This window comes from Culex pipiens, chromosome 2, assembly GCF_016801865.2.
Source record: "Culex pipiens pallens isolate TS chromosome 2, TS_CPP_V2, whole genome shotgun sequence".
Classification (NCBI taxonomy): Eukaryota; Metazoa; Arthropoda; class Insecta; order Diptera; family Culicidae; genus Culex; species Culex pipiens.
Genome location: NC_068938.1, coordinates 15181448 through 15199793, shown reverse-complemented (window position 1 = coordinate 15199793; position 18346 = coordinate 15181448). Strand labels below are relative to the sequence as shown.

Below are 18346 nucleotides of genomic sequence, written 5' to 3'. Positions count from 1 at the left end.
GCAACAAAATGCAGGGTGAAGCATCCCAATTGGTTAAACCTATTGTGAAAACCATTTTAGTGAAAAAATAGCATTAAAAAATAACGCTTTGGGTAAGCCAGTTAAACATATTAAATTGACACTTTTTCTTTTAGTGATTTTTTGGTTGTAAATTTTTGCTCGGAGGACCCCTTAGATCAGCGGTTCTCAACTTGGGGTACATGTACCCCTAGGGGTACCACGAGCACTCTAAGGGGGTACCGGGAGACAAACCCCTTAATGGACATTTAAACATAATATTTGAGAGAAAAAAAATTACAAACAGATTTGAAGCAAAAAAATAATACCATATTTAAAGTGCAGTGAATTACGGGCGAATTGTTTTTGACCAATCAGAAAATGTTCAAAACATATTGAGTGATAAAAAAATAATTTGCACTTGTTAAGAAATTTTAAGAAATTGAAATAAAGTGTACGGTTTTAGAATATTTTTTTCTACAAATATTCGTTTCAAATTTGTAAATTGTGCCTGCTGCCACTGGGTGACTCACCACACATAACCTTCGGACGTCTAGAAATGAGCAGAAACTTGCAACAGAGACCACAAAAGACCCGGGGGTCGTTAAAGTGGATTGCTTTGCTTTTTTTGCCAGCTGCCATTTATTTAAAACATACAAAATGTTGAAAAAAAATATGTTTCATATTTTGAATATTGTAAATTCGACCTTTCTTTGCTCAAATATTACACAGCAAAAAATCCGATGGTAAAATCGCATGCAAAAGCATGCACATCACCTTTGTCAAAATAAACACATAATACTACACACTGCATGTACAATATTTGCAAACACAAAAAATTAGTTGCAACCGCCGAGATTCAAACCCAACCCAACAACAATAGTAAGGACTGGCGCCTTAGCCCACTTGGCCATCAGACCGATGAAAAGCTAAAGGATAAACGCATATATATGCTTGACAATTCGGTCAAGTAGGTTTCCCATACTACATATTTCAGGGTGTAAAATTACATAAAATTGCATAAAATAATGCAACATTTATTTTACCGCCCTGATACATGCAGCTGGATTTCTACTTTTTTAGCTCTATAGTTTTGCATAAAATTAAAACTAGGATTTTTTTGTGATTGTTATATCTTGGAAATTATGGATCTCATTTCAAATGGTACGAAAACAACAACACAGTGAATATAGTTCTAAATTTAAAGATCAAGGCTTTTCCTTCAAATTGTCACACAAAATACACTCTTCTTATATTTTTTCGTGACCTGTACTCAGCAACAAAAGAATGGATAAAAAAATGTTCAAAAAAAAGCAGTAAAGAATTTTCTCAACCATTCGATTTTTAGAGATGAAATATAATATAATAATAATTAAAAAAAGTACTATTGAATTAAATAGCATTTTTTAATCTGAAATCAAAACAGATTTTGATAATCTTTTAAATGTACAGTGAGTCAAATATTTGTCCGTACCATCCCCGTACGGAAACTTTTTGTGATGTACAAGTACATAAAATTCGACTAAAGTACCAAGTTTTATACATCAATCGACGCGGCAGAATGTCCTCTTCAAGATCCTGTCAATAGATTTGAAAAAAAAAATATTCTGGAAAACTACAAAAATAGTTCACTAAAAATGTTTTAAAAAGAGGTCAAATTATTGTCCGTACTAGTAAAAGTGCAATATCTGATCGATTTAATTGAATTCTTTTATGAAATGCTGTTTCTGTGTCAAATACAAGTACCTCTATCCAGTTTTTGACAACTATGAACTTCTGATATCTTTGTTTAGTAAGTTTATATTAAAAATTGGTTAAAATTTAGTTTTTAAGTTAAACTTATCAAACATTAGTTTATAAACAACTATTTTTATAAAATGTTGATTTCATCTTTTTTACTGATATTTTTCGACCAAAAATACTGTTTCGGAACAAATACGTTAAACAATCCGGATTGTACCGGAACCGGTTTAACCCCCAGAGGAAAATTTTATGGTGGTCAGATTAAGGACAAAAAAACACCTCTTGCAATTTGAAGCATCCAAATTCGTCCACTACAGCCCGATTACGAATCCCTAGTCTGAAATTTGAAATTTTCACTTTTCGTGCTTAGAATTTGCTTAGAATTTCTATACCGTCCTGGGTCAAAATGTTTTGCTTAGGGAATTAAAAGAAAAAAGATACAATAGCATTGATTTTTTTATAATGACTTGAAAAAAGTACTATTGAATTAAATTGCATTTTTAAATCTGAATTTTTAAACAGATTTTAAAAATCTTTTAAATGTATAATTTGGGCAGTTTCCAAAATATTTCTTTTACTCATGTATTTATGGTTTGTAATAATAATAATAATCTTTATTTCATTTTCAATTCATATTGCATTCCACAATTCCCCTAGTGAACATTAGTTCTTTTAAAGGGTTTTTATGTTATGTTATGGGTGTTGTGTTTTGTTGTGTCGTGTTGTGTTGTGTGTTGTGTTGTGTAGCTGGTAACACTTTATTATTTTAATTCAATTCATCTCTTAGTTTTAACGTACAATAAAGTTGTTTAAATTTTCACGTGTATAAATTGTTAATTTTCTTTTGAATTCATTGACTGTGAGCGCTTCTTTAATGTTTTCCGGAAGTTCGTTGTATAGGGTTGGTCCTCGGATTTTGAATCTTCTTCTTCCTAGTTCAGTACGAAATCCTGTCCTCCTTAAATCAGTTGATCCTCTGGTGTAGTGGTCGTGGATAGCAGCTTCGAACTCCCAATTGTGATGAATGTTGACGTTGTTTAAGATCCGGTACAAAACATGTATTATGTGTTTACAAAAAGAAATAGGTTTTTGGTGCCACTGCTTTCGTGGCTTTTCCTGCCTTAAAAAAAGTAAATAAATTCAATTCAAAAACAATTCGTCCGTCATCAAAAATTTAAAATTTAACTCCCGAATAAAAAAAATCATGTATTTATGTTTTGTATTATGTGTATACAAAAAGAAGTAGGTTTTTGGAGCCACTGCTGTGGTGGCTTTTCCTGCCTTAAAAAAAGTGAATAAATTCAATTCAATTCAATTCAAAAACAATTCGTCCGTCATCATACATTTTCAAAATTGGAATGTAAAAAAACTCATGCAAACGAAAAATTTCATGTATGAACACGAGGGGTACCTGCAGCTCAAGTAACAGAAAAGGGGTACCTAGCCAAGAAAAGGTTGAGAACCGCTGCCTTAGATCAATTTTGTTGGTGATTTTATCATATTCGTGTTCCTGAGACAATTTCACTATAGAAACATTCATAAAAATGTTTATTTTTTCCATTTTAACCCTTTAAAAAAATAAAGTTAAAGAAATATTCGATTCACATTTATTGAAAATCAAGTTCGTTTCCAAGGATACTAGATGACACCAAAATAAAGCAGCTTCTTAATTTTTTTTAACTTTCATTTTTTAAAAGGTTAAAATCTGGAGTTTTTTTTAAAGGTCCCATAAACCAAATTTCCAGTTTTTGCTTTTTGGGTGTTTTTGAAACCGCCTTGAGTCAGGGGTATTAAAAAACACCCAAAAAGCAAAAAATAAAAATTTTGTTTATTGGACCTTTTCAAAAAAAAACTCGAGAAATGGATATATTTTTTTAAATTCTGATTGACAAAATTTAAGATTTCTTTCAAAATTAAAAATATGTCCCTTTACTAGATTTTGCACCATCATTACATTTTTAATGCCCAAAATATAAAAAATACGCATTTTTTTCAGAATTTAACTTTAATTATTAAAAAGTCAAATGAAAAAATTGGGTCTAAAATTGCCAAAATGTTTTTCACGGGATTTATGGGTGCCCCTTATACTTTCCCATATTTTGGCTGCAGGCCAGCGGGTTTTGGACTGGAAGCACACATGCAAATTTCACTTAAAGTTTTTGTTTCGTTTCGTTTAAAATTTCTGCGATAATCAGTTGTTAATTATTTTTTTGATTTTTTTTTCAATAATTATTAAGGCCGTTGCAAATATTTTTCAAAGTTTATGTCGCCCCCCCCCCCTTCCCCCCTTCAAAATTGGTCCGAAAAATCAGGGAGCAAAAAAATATCTAAATTTAAATGGAATTAGAAGTCTAATCAACTGAGAACAATCTAAAATGCATTTTTCTGCATTGATAATCATATTTAACATGTTTGGACTCGTTAAAAAATATTCTGAACTTTTATGAAATTACAATGTACAGCTCCGCAAAATCTTTTTTTTTTTTTCTCGTAAAAATAAAATTTTCGTCAGTACTTAGAAATTTTGGAAATCAATGATTGCAAAAGAACTGGACAGGTGTATGATGCATTTTAAAACACTTTTTTTATTCAAATGTTGACATCGTGGCCTGTAATTTCAATTTTTAACTTTTTTTTGCCCCCCTCCCCCTCCCCCTCGACTTTGATCAGAGTCGAGGGACATAAACTTCAAAAAATATTTGCACGGCCAACTGAAAACGATCTAAGAACTTCAGGTGTTAAAATTTATTGAAAGCTAGCGAGAAATCTAGCCTATTTTTGGCAGTATCACCTATTTTCATGAATTTAGTGTAGTGTATACATAAAAATTTAGTGTTTCCAAGGTAAGAATAGAATTTACATAACTGTAAACTTGTGATACTTTGTGTTTCAAAAATTTTAGCTCAATTTTCAAATAATTATCTATTGTTTACCCTTTCAAAAGAAAAATCCTTAATTTTATAATATATTTTTTCCTGTTTTTTAAATAAATTTTACTGCCAACTAATTAAAAAAATATCGATATCTAACTCAGATTCTCATTTTTTACATTATCGCATAATTTAGAAAATTTATAATTCAGGTCTTTTTGAAATTTTAATTGTTTTAAAAAGCATTTAACATTGTTCTTATTAATTCATTTATTTCTGGCAGCTTTAACCATCTTGGTCATTCGCTGCTAAATAAATTCATTGACATACAAAATAAGCTCAAAAATCAATGCATAAACATGAAATTTCATTTAAAGTTCTTGAAATAAAACCATTTTCTTTTTATTCATGGAAGCCTATTTTAGTTTTCCTTTATTGTTGTCAAAAAAAAAAAAAAAAAGAATTTGTTTTGCGTAAACCTAAACATGCCTCAAAATTCATGCCATGAACACCACAAAGGTGGTAAAACAACGCACATTCTTACGACGTTACGGAACATTTCTTGATTGTACCATACAAATTTACCCCTTTCGTAATTCCAGTAGCAAAAGAACCCAAGAACTGCCCAAGAATGCGATCAATCTCGTAAGCATTATCGCGCCACTGCATGATGCTACTTATTGTTGGTTTCGCTGTCCAAAGAAGAGATTTTTACAGTTGGCGTTAGATAGATCGTCGTAGCGATAGTCTGTAGATCACCTCCCCGTCGGGCCAATTTATTGATCGCTTCCTCGCTCGTTGATCATCTCCAAAAGAAGAGGTTGAACCTACGGATGTGTGCCCTCGCCCGCTCGGAGAAAGGTGAATGTGGCAATGATGCAGCTTTTTTTCTGGTGCGCTTCTTAACCCTTGACTGGAAAAATTATGAAGCTATTTCGCGATGCTCTAAAAATTTAAAAAAAATGAAATATTTTGTTAAATTTCTGGTTGCGATCAAATTTGAAAAAAAATCAATATTTACGTTTAACATTTTTATAGACAATTATAGACAGTTGAGGGTTAAAGCCCATTACTGGACGCACGCGGTAGATCGCAATCCGCGTGTAATCACCATCAGAATCAATATACCTATGCCCTCAAAAAGGGGGGTCTGGGACGCGAATGGACCCCGCTAGTTGGTGGCCAATTGCTTGGTTGAAAGGTGGTGAACTTCCTGCAGTCCCCCCTCCTTTCCCCTCTTTTAAGAGAGAGAAACCCCTTCCCATCAGAGATTGTGGTTTTGTGATGTATAACTTAGTGCAGAGAAAGGTCTCTCTTTCTGTTTGTTCTTCGTTCGCAAAATCGAGCTTTCTGGTTTATTTCAGATCTTTCTTCGGCTCGGCTTCTTCCTGTCCTGGCCCTTGACTCCCTCGCTATTCTACCAAAAAGGCAAGCCAGAAGAGGCATGCAGCAGTATCATGCTCGAGTCCGTTATGTTTTTACAGCCTCAGTTTGTTCTGCGATCGCGACCTCCAGCCTGGAAACCTTTATTGTGCAAATTTATTATTTTTCCAATAATAAAAAAATATTTAGTCTAAATTTTCTTCTTGTTCTCATTTTTCAACGTTTAAATCAAACATAATTCGCTTTATACTGTCGTTGGTTGTGATATGGAGCAATTCCATCTCAAATCAGGAATTTTTCTGGTACTTTTGTACCCGACCCTCTCCGATTTCAATGAAACTTTGTAGACATGTTATCCTAGGCCTATATAAGCCATTTTTGTGTATATGGAGCCAATTGTACTCGAAAATGACATTTGAGAACACAGAAAAAAAAATGATGGTAATATTCATCAGGAAATGGTGACAGATTTTGTGGCAAAATAAATGTTAAATTTTACCTCAGAAAATGATGAATTTTCATTAGTTTTTGATGAATATTCATCAGGTTCACATTTTTACACATTTTTTATGTAATATTACACAAATAAAGAGGTAATATTCAACCTACCGAATTTTCAACATTCCAAAATTCAACTTTTTTTTTCTGTGAAGGGCGTAAGTTATTTAGATATTTTTGTATTCTGTAATTTAAAAAAACTGTATCTCGAAGGCGTTGCATCGTACCAAAAAGTGGTCAAAGACAAACTTGTAGGAAATTGGACGGGCTTTCTGAAAAAAATACACTGAGAGAAAAATACACGCCACTTCTATGGGATTTTTAAATTTTTATGTTTAAAAATTAAATTTTAAGGTGAATCCACGATTTTTTTCGTTCAAAATTTTTGAGGAAATAGCCTAAAATGTGACAAAAAGACTGACGAAAAATGCAGGATGGTATGTCTCTCCTAAAAAAATACAAAAATCATTTACTAAAACTGTTTTTTTTGAAAAGTGGTCTAAACGTCAAAATTTTCAAAAACCGATAGTGGGAATCGATTTTCCAGACAATTTTACATAAAAGTCTCCATATTGACCACTGTCCTAAGTCCAATCCTTGCGAAGTTACAGCGGTTTTAAAAATAAAAATGTTGAAAAAACAGTTTTTTTTTTGTGGTTTTTGGCATTTTCTATATGACAGACTTGATTTTTCAGTCTCGAAAATATTTTTACCGGAAAGCTCGTCCAATTTCCCATAAGTTTGCCTTTGACAGCTTTTCAATTGGATGCATGGGCTTACAGATATAAGCTTAATTGCATTGCTCATAACTGAAAACAGAATATTTTTTTCAGTGTGGTAGAAATCTGGATAGTAAATCATCTTACGTAAATATTAAAACAAGTCAAATTGAAAAGCTGTCAAAGGCAAACTTATGGGAAATTGGACGAGCTTTTCGGTAAAAATATTTTCGAGCCTGACAAATCAAGTCTGTCATATAGAAAATGCCAAAAACCACCAAAAAAGCTGTTTTTTCAACATTTTTATTTTTAAACCCGCTGTAACTTCGCAAGGATTGGACTTTGGACAATGGTCAATATGGAGACTTTTATGTAAAATTGTCTGGAGAATCGATTCCCATTATCGGTTTTTGAAAATTTTGACGTTTAGACCACTTTTCAAAAAAACAGTTTTAGTAAATGATTTTTGTATTTTTTTAGGAGAGACATACCATCCTGCATTTTTCGTCAGTCTTTTTGTCACATTTTAGGCTATTTCCACAAAAATTTTGAACGAAAAAAAATCTTGACTTCACCTTAAAATTTAACTTTTAAACATAAAAATTGAAAAATCCCATAGAAGTGGCGTGTATTTTTCTCTCAGTGTATTTTTTTCAGAAAGCCCGTCCAATTTCCTACAAGTTTGTCTTTGACCACTTTTTGGTACGATGCAACGCCTTCGAGACACAGTCATTTTTTAAATTACAGAATACAAAAATATCTAAATAACTTACGCCCTTCTCAAATATCATTTTCGAGTACAATTGGCTCCATATACACAAAAATGGCTTATATAGGCCTAGGATAACATGTCTACAAAGTTTCATTGAAATTGGAGAGGGTCGGGTACAAAAGTACCAGAAAAATTCCTGATTTGAGATGGAATTGCTCTATGCTCGGCCAGTTTTAATGACTTTTTTCACTTCAAAATTGCTGCTGTTCTTTGCTATAATGCATTCTCTTTCCCTGGGCATCAATGTTCTCGGCCACGGTTATTTACGCAGCATAATTCTTTCGTTCGCTGTGGATTGCTCATTGTGAAAAGAGAAAGGGAATTTTCGATTATGCAATTTAGCGCGGTGTTAAAGAACCTTTTTTTTTGGTATTTGAAAAGGTTAAATAAAGTCATGCCAGCCATGACTAGATAGTATCGAGGTGATTTATTGGAACTCATTTGGGAACGGTACTTAAAAAAACAAGAAAAATCCTTTGAAAAAATCATATTTGGGCTAAAAGACTTACGATTTACGAAGAAAAACTATATCATAAATAAAGTGATTCAACTGTCGCAACCAAAAAAAGGTCATTTGTTTCTTTTTTTTTCTTAGTCTAAACAAACTTTAGAAATACTTTTAATTGAATTCGCGTGAGGAGTGAGAATTTTGGTCATCAATACCTTTTTTGTATTTTTTTTATTTGTCCTAAACTTTGTGATCAAATAAGCTATTTTAGCGTCATTAATCCGCCCATATTAGTTTTTATACGAATTTGAAAGCTGTACCTACAAAAATAGTATCTAAACTAAATATTCTGGTAGCTGTATCATGAGAACAGAGTTTGTCATCAATTTGGTGTATTCGGCAAAATTGTAAGGACAATTCGGGGAAAACTAGGTACGCTCTTGACATAATTTAAAGATTTTTTCTATTTCACGTTACGCAAAAAATGGGTTTGCGTAAAAACATTATTTTTTAAAGTTTTAAATCATATTTTTTCGAAAACAAGCAAGCTTAAAAAGTTAACTTTACTTTGAGATGCAAAATTTGGATTTAAAAAGTAATCAGAAATGTAGATGGCACCGTTTTCTAATTAAATCCACCTAAAGTACAGTTTTTGAGAACATTTAACATTATTTTTTTTTTCGATTGCGCCGAAGTTTTTTTTTAAGAGTTTAAAAATGTATTTTCTGGAATTATAAATTAATGTTTCGATTGTAAGATTCAAATTTTTTAAATCATTGAATTTTATCTGGAATTAAAAAGTTGATTATAGGTGCACCGAAATAAATCCACCTAAAGTTATTTTTTAACGTTTTTTCAACTGTACCCAAGTTTAAATATTTTTGTTTTTTAATTCGGTATTAAAAGGCATAATAGGTGCACCAAGATTAATTCACCCGAAATATAATCTTTCATAAAACTTTGCAAACTTTTAAAAATTCTAAAATTTAAAATATCATTTGATTTTAAAACTTAAATTTCTAGTTTAAAGTTATTTTAATTTTAACTTAAAATTTTAAACTTCAGTTTTAAACTTGTATAACTCTAATATTTTAAAATCCCATAATTCAAAAATTTTAATATTTTAAAAATATAAAAAAGTATTTTTTCAATTCAAAGTGGATAAAGTGCACCGAGCTAAATCCACCAAGAGTTTAATTTTTGCGAATTTCTTTAATATTAAATAATTTTGTTTTAAATTAAAAAATACCAAAAATCTTTAATTCTAAAATTCAAAAAGTTTTTTTCTGCGAAACATCGAGATGCACCGAGATGCACCGGTCTAGATCCACCTGAAATATATTTTTTGCAAATTATTGTTCTTTTTTCAAATTGTGCTCAAAGTTTTTTATTTTCGAAAAGTTCAAAAATGTCTTTTCTTATATTCCAAATTTCAAAAATGCTTAAATTATTGAATTTTTTTATTCAAAATTTTTACAATCCTAAAATTTATAAATTAAAAACATTTAAAACTTCCAAATTAAAAGTAGAACTGCACCTATAGATAAAAACGCCAACCCAATTTTGCGAAACTTTTGCCATTTTTCGTTTCTTCAGAACATATTTAAATTGTAAAATTGCAAGTTTAATTTTTTTAGGAAATTGTTAATTTTTTAATTCCTGTATGTTTTTTTAATTCTAAAATTTGTAAATTCTGAGACTTAAATCTAAGTTTCTGAAATTATGAAATATTCAAATTTTAATAATCTAAAATACGAAAATCATTAACTCTAAAATTCAAATAATCGCAAAATTGCTAAATTCTAGAGTTTTATTTGAAAAGTTCCTTTAAACATAGGCAGGGTGGTTAAAAATCTTCGCGGATTTCGCGATTTTCGCGGCGCGGATTTCGCGGATTTCTGTTGAATGTTCCTGTGGGTCTATCTTCAAGAATACAACGTAGGTTTCGATGGCTAGTGAAAATGTTTGTCTAAATCTAGTATTTCCAGAAGAAAGAACGCAAATTTATCTAAATCCTGCTCGGTGAGAGCAATTTAGTTTTCCGCGAAATCCGCGAAATTCGCGAAAATCGCGAAAATCGCGAAGATTTAACCACCCTGCATAGGAAATCCCATAGCTTATAGGCCAATACGCACCTCCCAAGAAAAGGGGTCAAGAAACAGCTTTACAAACGGCAGAACAAAAGAGTGGGAACGTTTTCTTGGGGCTTTTCTTCACCCTCTCTGGCTTGCTTTCGCTACCGCTGCTGCCCATTTGCAATTTTTCTTGACCGGTTTCTTCCGAAGTGCATACTGTGATATCCTCGTATTTAATTGGCTAGCAAAACAAATACAAATTCTTTCACAAGCCGGGAGACATGCTCCATCTTTATTCGTCCAACACTGACTGACTCACCACCTCTCAGCTGCGCACTACTACACTCACAACTCTACACGCTTCCAGCGGTCTACCTAAACTACACTAATATTTAGGATGCCACATCCTCTCCTTACAAAATGATAACAAATATAAATATATAAATAACAGTTTAACAATTATTTAAAATCCATATTTGCTGCTTTGTACTCCAATGATGCAACGCCTGGTAGTCGATCTATCTGCATAACGATAATCGAAGAACTCCGTCCAATAGTGTAGATTCCTCGAATGTCGTGCTACCATGTATTCCTCCGGAAAACCAAAAAATAATGTAAAAAAATGTAAAATAAGTAATCTGGCTTACCGGTTAGTGTCAATATTCGTTTGCCATGTCTTCTTCCGATTGAACCACAATAAAAGAAGAAGAAAAAAAAACTCATATCAGAATGATCCAAATTGAGAAAAAAAAAACATGTTTCAAACCGGGTAAAATAGTCGAATAATGACTTATAGGATTAAGCCAAATTTGCTTCTTTTAAATATATATTTTTTTTATTACCTTACAATACTTTTGACATGAATTGGTTCCTCAGTACTTGAAAAGTCTGTTGTTTGAATTGATCGATACTTTCTCATTTAATTTTTTTTTTGCCTTATTGAATGATTTTCAAAAACTATTTTTACTGTATTCCTTAAACTGCTAGAAGTAAATTTAAAAATTGTTTTCAAGTATGTTTGTTTATATGTACTGATTCTAAATTAATTTGATTTTATTCTTTTCCTCTCCGTCACTTAATCCCCGAGCTTAATCCTATTTACAAATTTTATTAATTTAAAATTCATAATTCTAGCTTGTTGAATCTGTAGTACGCTATTTTTCATTTTAAGTTACTTCTCCCTTTTGTCTAGCCTATTCGTGAACATATTCAACTTTATTTCCTACTATATGTGAACGTTTGTTTTCTTCATCTTTTGTCTTTTTCCATATCTTTATTTGCCTCCATATCGCTCTTTCTCTCTCTATTCTAGCAACAGTTGTTGCCAACGCGTCGACATGACATTGTGACTTAGGTCAACCTGGTGGCAGTTTTGTCGAAAATAATAAACGCTTTAATATTTTTGATTTTTCTTTTGCTTATACTTGGTTATATGATGGCAATAAATTTTACAGTAACTGTTGGCTGATTTTTTTTTATGGTTTTTAGTTACCTTACTCAACTATGCTTGAACTTGTACTTGCGCAGTTGGCCTTGGGCTAAACCCGACTCAACTTTTTCTTCGCGCAGTTGGCCTTGGGCTAAACCCGACTCAACTTTTCTGGAACTCTTTTTAGCGCAGTTGGCCTTGGGCTAAACCCGACTCAACTTTTTCTTCGCGCAGTTGGCCTTGGGCTAAACCCGACTCAACATTTCTGGAACTCTTTTTAGCGCAGTTGGCCTTGGGCTAAACCCGACTCAACTTTTTTTTTTCGCGCAGTTGGCCTTGGGCTAAACCCGACTCAACTTTTCTGGAACTCTTTTTAGCGCAGTTGGCCTTGGGCTAAACCCGACTCAACTTTTTCTTCGCGCAGTTGGCCTTGGGCTAAACCCGACTCAACATTTCTGGAACTCTTTTTAGCGCAGTTGGCCTTGGGCTAAACCCGACTCAACTTTTCTGGAACTCTTTTAGCGCAGTTGGCCTTGGGCTAAACCCGACTCAACTTTTTCTTCGCGCAGTTGGCCTTGGGCTAAACCCGACTCAACTTTTCTGGAACTCTTTTTAGCGCAGTTGGCCTTGGGCTAAACCCGACTCAACTTTTTCTTCGCGCAGTTGGCCTTGGGCTAAACCCGACTCAACATTTCTGGAACTCTTTTTAGCGCAGTTGGCCTTGGGCTAAACCCGACTCAACTTTTTTTTTTTCGCGCAGTTGGCCTTGGGCTAAACCCGACTCAACTTTTCTGGAACTCTTTTTAGCGCAGTTGGCCTTGGGCTAAACCCGACTCAACATTTCTCATATTTTCTGGATTTGTTTTTTTTTTTTTTTTAGTTTACCCGTTTATGATTTTTTTCTTTTTCCATACCCTATAGATTCCCATGACATCTTAGGAGCTAAGCTTTACTCTTTCAAATATTGGTACTCTTGTCTTTTAATGCAACTCTTGTCGGAACAGAGCATACAAAGTGTCTCAGTTTCAAATAATTAATTCTTTCAAGAATTTTGGAAACGAATAAATAAACTCTTTACTCTTTCAAATATTGGTACTCTTGTCTTTTAATGCAACTCTTGTAGAAACAGAACACAACAGAGTCTCAGTTTCAAATCTTTAATTCTTTCAAGATGATTGGAAAAGAAATAAATATACTTAGGTTTCATTTGTCCGTTTTTAAGTCCTTTATAAATTTGTTAATTAATTCATAAAATAAGTAAACCCTGCTGAATCACCTCAAATTCAATCGTTTAGAATAACTTTTAGTGTGAATGTGTCTTTTCCCCGTTTCAGTCTTTAAGTACAGTTCAATCCAATTTTGAGTGACAGCCAAAACAACCAATAATTTAATCTAGAATATTACCTTCCAACCAAGCTGTTTCATTAATAATTTTATGTTCACAATGATGTTCAACTTTCATCGATCTTTTCAATGCTTTTTAATAAAAGGACCACTCAAACATGCTCTGCCATTTGAAACGCAGATTTGTTCAGAAGAACTAGATAAGTTGTTTGATATTTAATTACAACAAATTTAACACGGGAATTGTTGACGACACTTATTTCAATTTCCTCCCTGCTTAAATAACATTAACAGGGACAACTCCTACACCTAGAATAACGCATAGACTCAAAAATTCTTAGGTCAAGACTGAAACTGATACCTACTTCCTATTCCGACGGAAAAACAAAAAAAAATCAAGCCGACTCTGATGAAAAACAACCATAACACCTTAAAAAAAATATTCGGCTGATCCACAGAGTAACCCAGAGTAACCATTTCATTTTTTTTTGGCTCCATAAGGTTTGCTGGTAGCAGACGTACGATGTACCTGAGAGGCAGTGGGAACTCTGTCTTACTCTCTACTTCGCGGATTTCTGTTTAATGTTCCTGTGGGTCTATCTTCAAGAACACAACGTAGATTTCGATGGCTAGTGAAAATGTTTGTCTAAATCTAGTACTTCCAGAAGAAAGAACACAAATTTATCTAAATCCTGCTCGGTGAGAGCAATTTAGATTTCCGCGAAATCCGCGAAATTCGCGAAAATCGCGAAAATCGCGAAGATTTAACCACCCTGCATTTAAAACCTTGTACTATTCAAACGAAATGCAAACAAAACACAGCATGTTTACCACCTCGTACCACTCAAAGTGTACGAGTGGTATGAGAAAAAAATATCAACATCCCAAATAAATATAACAACATTCCAAAAAAATTTATCTATATTTATATGTCCTGAATTGAAAAAAAAAATAGATTTTTAAACAAACGCAAATGATTTTTGAATACAAAAACGAAAAAGTTTCGGTTTCGATGACCAATCTTGAAATAAAATACTACGGACGCAGACTGCTGACTCCGCTCCCCTTCTCCAAATATCACTTTGTTTACGTCCAACTCCTTTTTCACATTCGAACATTTTGTTGCTTTTTTCATTTTGTTTCTTATCGGTAAGTTCTAATATTTCCACTTGAATGCAGTTCTCCATTCCATTAAAAAAACATCATTCACGAAATTACCCAAAATTGGGTTGTTAACTTGACAAGATCCAAATGTCTGTACAAATGTTGGAACATCTGTAGACCTAATGACATTTCCTGAATATCCTTGATCCAGCCCTGGCGCACAAAGATAATCGTCGTAGTGCATAGAGATCTCCACGGTTTCTCTCACGCACACCATGATTTTGTGTTAGTATTCGTATTCAAAGTATTGTTTTGGTTTTGATCGATTGTGATTGGTTGAATTCCAAGCAGCTGATTTTGTTTATACTATTTTTACACATACATAGGCAAATCGAGTAGATCAATCGCTTGTAAAAACCAGCTGTTTACCACGTGCTCGTGGTATAACAAAGGACACAGCTGATTTTGACAGACGAATCATTCTACTCGATTTGCCTATGTATGCGTGTCAATTTTGTTACGAACTAACACACTCTCGCACGTGGATATCTCTATAGAGATCTCCACGGTTTCTCTCACGCACACCATGATTCTGTGTTAGTATTCGTATTTAAAGTATTGTTTTGGTTTTGATCGATTGTGATTGGCTGAATTTCAAGCAGCTGATTTTGTTTACACTATTTTTACGCAGACATAGGCAAATCGAGTAGACAAGTCGCCTGTAAAAACCAGCTGTTTACCACGTGCTCGTGATATAACAAAGGACACAGCTGATTTTGACAGACGAATCATTCTACTCGATTTGCCTGTGTCTGCGTGTAACTAAACTCCAAACTAACACACTCTCACGCGTGGATATCTCTATTAGCACTGCTCACACACACATATACCACTTAACGGATCCCCTCGGTTCAACGCCGAACAAAAGAAAACTTAACCGGAACATGCTCACCAAGTCAATCCGCTTTTTCGCCAAAACAAGCTCCGATGGTCGCTGAACTCAACACTTCGATGTCAAAACACCCGTCATCACATGCTTTATTCTGACCCGCACGAAAAAAAATAAAAAAAATAAACACGCCGAATTCGGTCGCACGTTTCACTAATTTTCCACCAAAATATTCAGATTTTTTTATAACACCACGATTCATCATCATGGCAGGATCGCCAATGTGATATCCTCGTATTTAATTGACTAGCAAAACAAATACAAATTCTTTCACAAGCCGGGAGACATGCTCCATCTTTATTCGTCCAACACTGACTGACTCACCACCTCTCAGCCAGGGATGCCAGATGAAATTTTGAGTTATCTGCATTTTTTTTTTCAAATATCTGCAAAAATCTGCAAACTGAAAAACACGAAAAACTAGGTTTATGAATTCGTATCCTACAATTCTGTATAACAAAATTATGGTGTTTAACACAAAAAACGTTCACATGTATGTTTTATGTACTTAAATCTGTGTGAAATCAAACTATTTTGCTAAAATTATTTACAATATTTTCAAGTAATTTGAAAGAGTCTTAATAAAATGTACTATAGCTTTAATTAAATCTTATTTACCTGCATGATCAAAAGTCTGGATCGAATTGCATTGTGTTTTCCTTTTCGATAAACGGCAGGATACCCTTAGTAAAAATTTAAAATTATACAAACAGTATTCCAAAAATTAACATATTTTTTCAAGATACCTTTTGGATTGTTTATTCCTCAAATTTGTGTTTTCCTATTTCAAGGTTAGGCTAATATAAATTTATTTTTTAATTATTTTTTTTTTCAATGTTTTTCGAGAACAAAAATAAAAAAAATATAACTCATCTAAAATAATTTCAATTAAATAATTTCAGCACGGTTTGAGTTCTGCCTATTTTGTGATACTTTTGAATAACTTAACAAAAAGTTAAAATAAAATTTGCGATAGTATTGAAAAAAAAAAACGAAGTTGACTTTATAGCTGTCGGCCACCATTGCTAGTACCAACCACTAGTGTCTTCCTTTTTATCTACAAGGACTTCGCCGCCCTGGGCTCCTAAGTGTATGAAAGTATGGCACGGAGCGACGGCGCCGAATACCTATATTTACACAAAGAATTTTAGAGCGCCCGCCGCGGGATTCGAACCGTCGACCTCTGGATTGTGAGTCCAGTGCGCGGTCCGATTGATCCACACGGGCGGGACAGTATTATTTCGTGCAATATTGTATCTAAGGAAATGATTGTTTCAACGGCTATTAACGGTTTAAGCCTAGGGGGTGGTCAGATCGGTTAACACGTTATCAGTACATTAAAATAGTTGGTCAGTTTATTTACTTTTCGTCAATATATTGACGAAACCCCACCTTTTAATTTTCACCGTTTTAACCTCAGTTTTAACTAACCTTGGTTTCCCACCCTACCTCATTGAACGTGTTAGAAAAAAAATCGTGTTGGACGCCATTTTTTCATTGCTTTGGTTGCGTTCGGTCGATGAAGGTTCGTTTTCGAAGTGCTCGGTTTTTGAAGAAAATTTGATTCGAATTTGCTGAATCTGAAAAGATGGTAAGTAGGTTATCCTGCGCGTTTGTGATTATTGCAAGAAGGCGCCGAAAAAACAGGCTGGATGAGCGACTGAAGGCCGCTGGAAATTGAAATCAAAACTTAGCAAATTGCTCGCCATTTGTTACTGGTTAATACTGGTTTTTCTTATTTTCCCCCCCTGCAGGGGTCTTGAAAAAGACTAGGCTGGCTGTCCGGTGCCCCGACCGATGCTGGTTACGATAGAGGACGATGATTATTATTTGGAGGAAGCGGTTTCTTCCGAGCAAATCGTGATTCTGACGGCCAGCAAAGAAATCTCACGCACTTGCACATAACCCCGCCGAAGGAGAGCTTTTCGTTTCAACGGCGAACGTTGGCCGGAAGATGTGGCAAACCCTGACCAATGCGTCCAGAAACAGTTCGTCGGGGAGAGGAGCAGGAGAAAAAAATACCTGCAAACGATTATAAGAAGTTGGAATAGGAGGCACAAGTGCCGCCGCACCTCAACCGACCCCGGATGTTGTCAACCCCCTTCGGTCGTCTTCGGCATCGGCTCTGTAAAAACTAAATTCAGCAATGATCTCATAAAGTGTTATATTTCTTCAATTATTAGTTTTTTGTGAATAAAATGCTATTTTCTTTTTTGTTTTACTCCCCGCTACCAACCTTAATCAGGCTGGAAGGGGGAAAGCTTTCATAAAGATGGCCACCTCGATAGCTGATGCACGGCCTCCGTAGTCCCCGGAACCGGCTCGAAATTTATTCGTGGGGAATTCCCGGGGTAATCTTCAGTCTATTCTGGCAGAATTCGGATGTAGGAGAGAAGGGCACGATTGCGGCTGGAAAAATAAACATGATTTGTAATCTAAGTCTCATCTTTTACTTACCCAAAATACTTTCCATTCCAAGCACCTTCCGGTTGCTGATGTCTAAAGACCCGTGACATTTTTCATCAAAATCACCGAACTGTCCGTTCCTGAACTGGTTCCGTTCCGTGACAACAGTGCTTTGCCATAAAACTAAGCTGTCCTTCTCGGTTCCATCGGCGTTCTTTCCGCGTACTTGCTGGTCGCACCCGTAACAAATACCCCACCAGCGGAATGTCTTCCGGACAATCTTTTCCATTCTTCCTTCTACAATCAACACTGGAAAAAGCTGCTGAGCTGCTCGAATTACTCTTATTTCAATGCTGTAGACCGGTACCCATCGCCAGCAGGTTCACATGCCCTCGGAACGGATTTCCATGTCCAACAATTTTTTTCCCGTTTCACCGAAAAGGTGCCGGTTTCTTTCATCGTTGCAAAAATGTTTGTTTTGATTTTTTAATCATCTGTCAAACACGATCGATATATATGGTGGGAACGTTCAAACAATTTTTCGTCAAAGTATTAACTAGTATATCGATAACAACGTCAATATATTAACGGATGGTAAAAACTTTTACT

The 18346-nt window shown here is 34.2% G+C and overlaps 1 protein-coding gene and 1 long non-coding RNA gene across 2 annotated transcripts in view; one reads left to right on the top strand and one right to left on the bottom strand.

Moving 5' to 3' along the window:
* Positions 1 to 18346, bottom strand: part of LOC120420491 (trithorax group protein osa-like) — a 111325-nt gene that overhangs the window by 13791 nt on the left and 79188 nt on the right. The gene's annotated exons all lie outside the window — the stretch shown is intronic.
* On the top strand, positions 16690 to 17770 carry LOC120420536 (uncharacterized). Its single transcript, XR_005605856.2, has 2 exons — positions 16690 to 16922; positions 17086 to 17770. It is a non-coding gene; the product is annotated as an uncharacterized LOC120420536 (long non-coding RNA).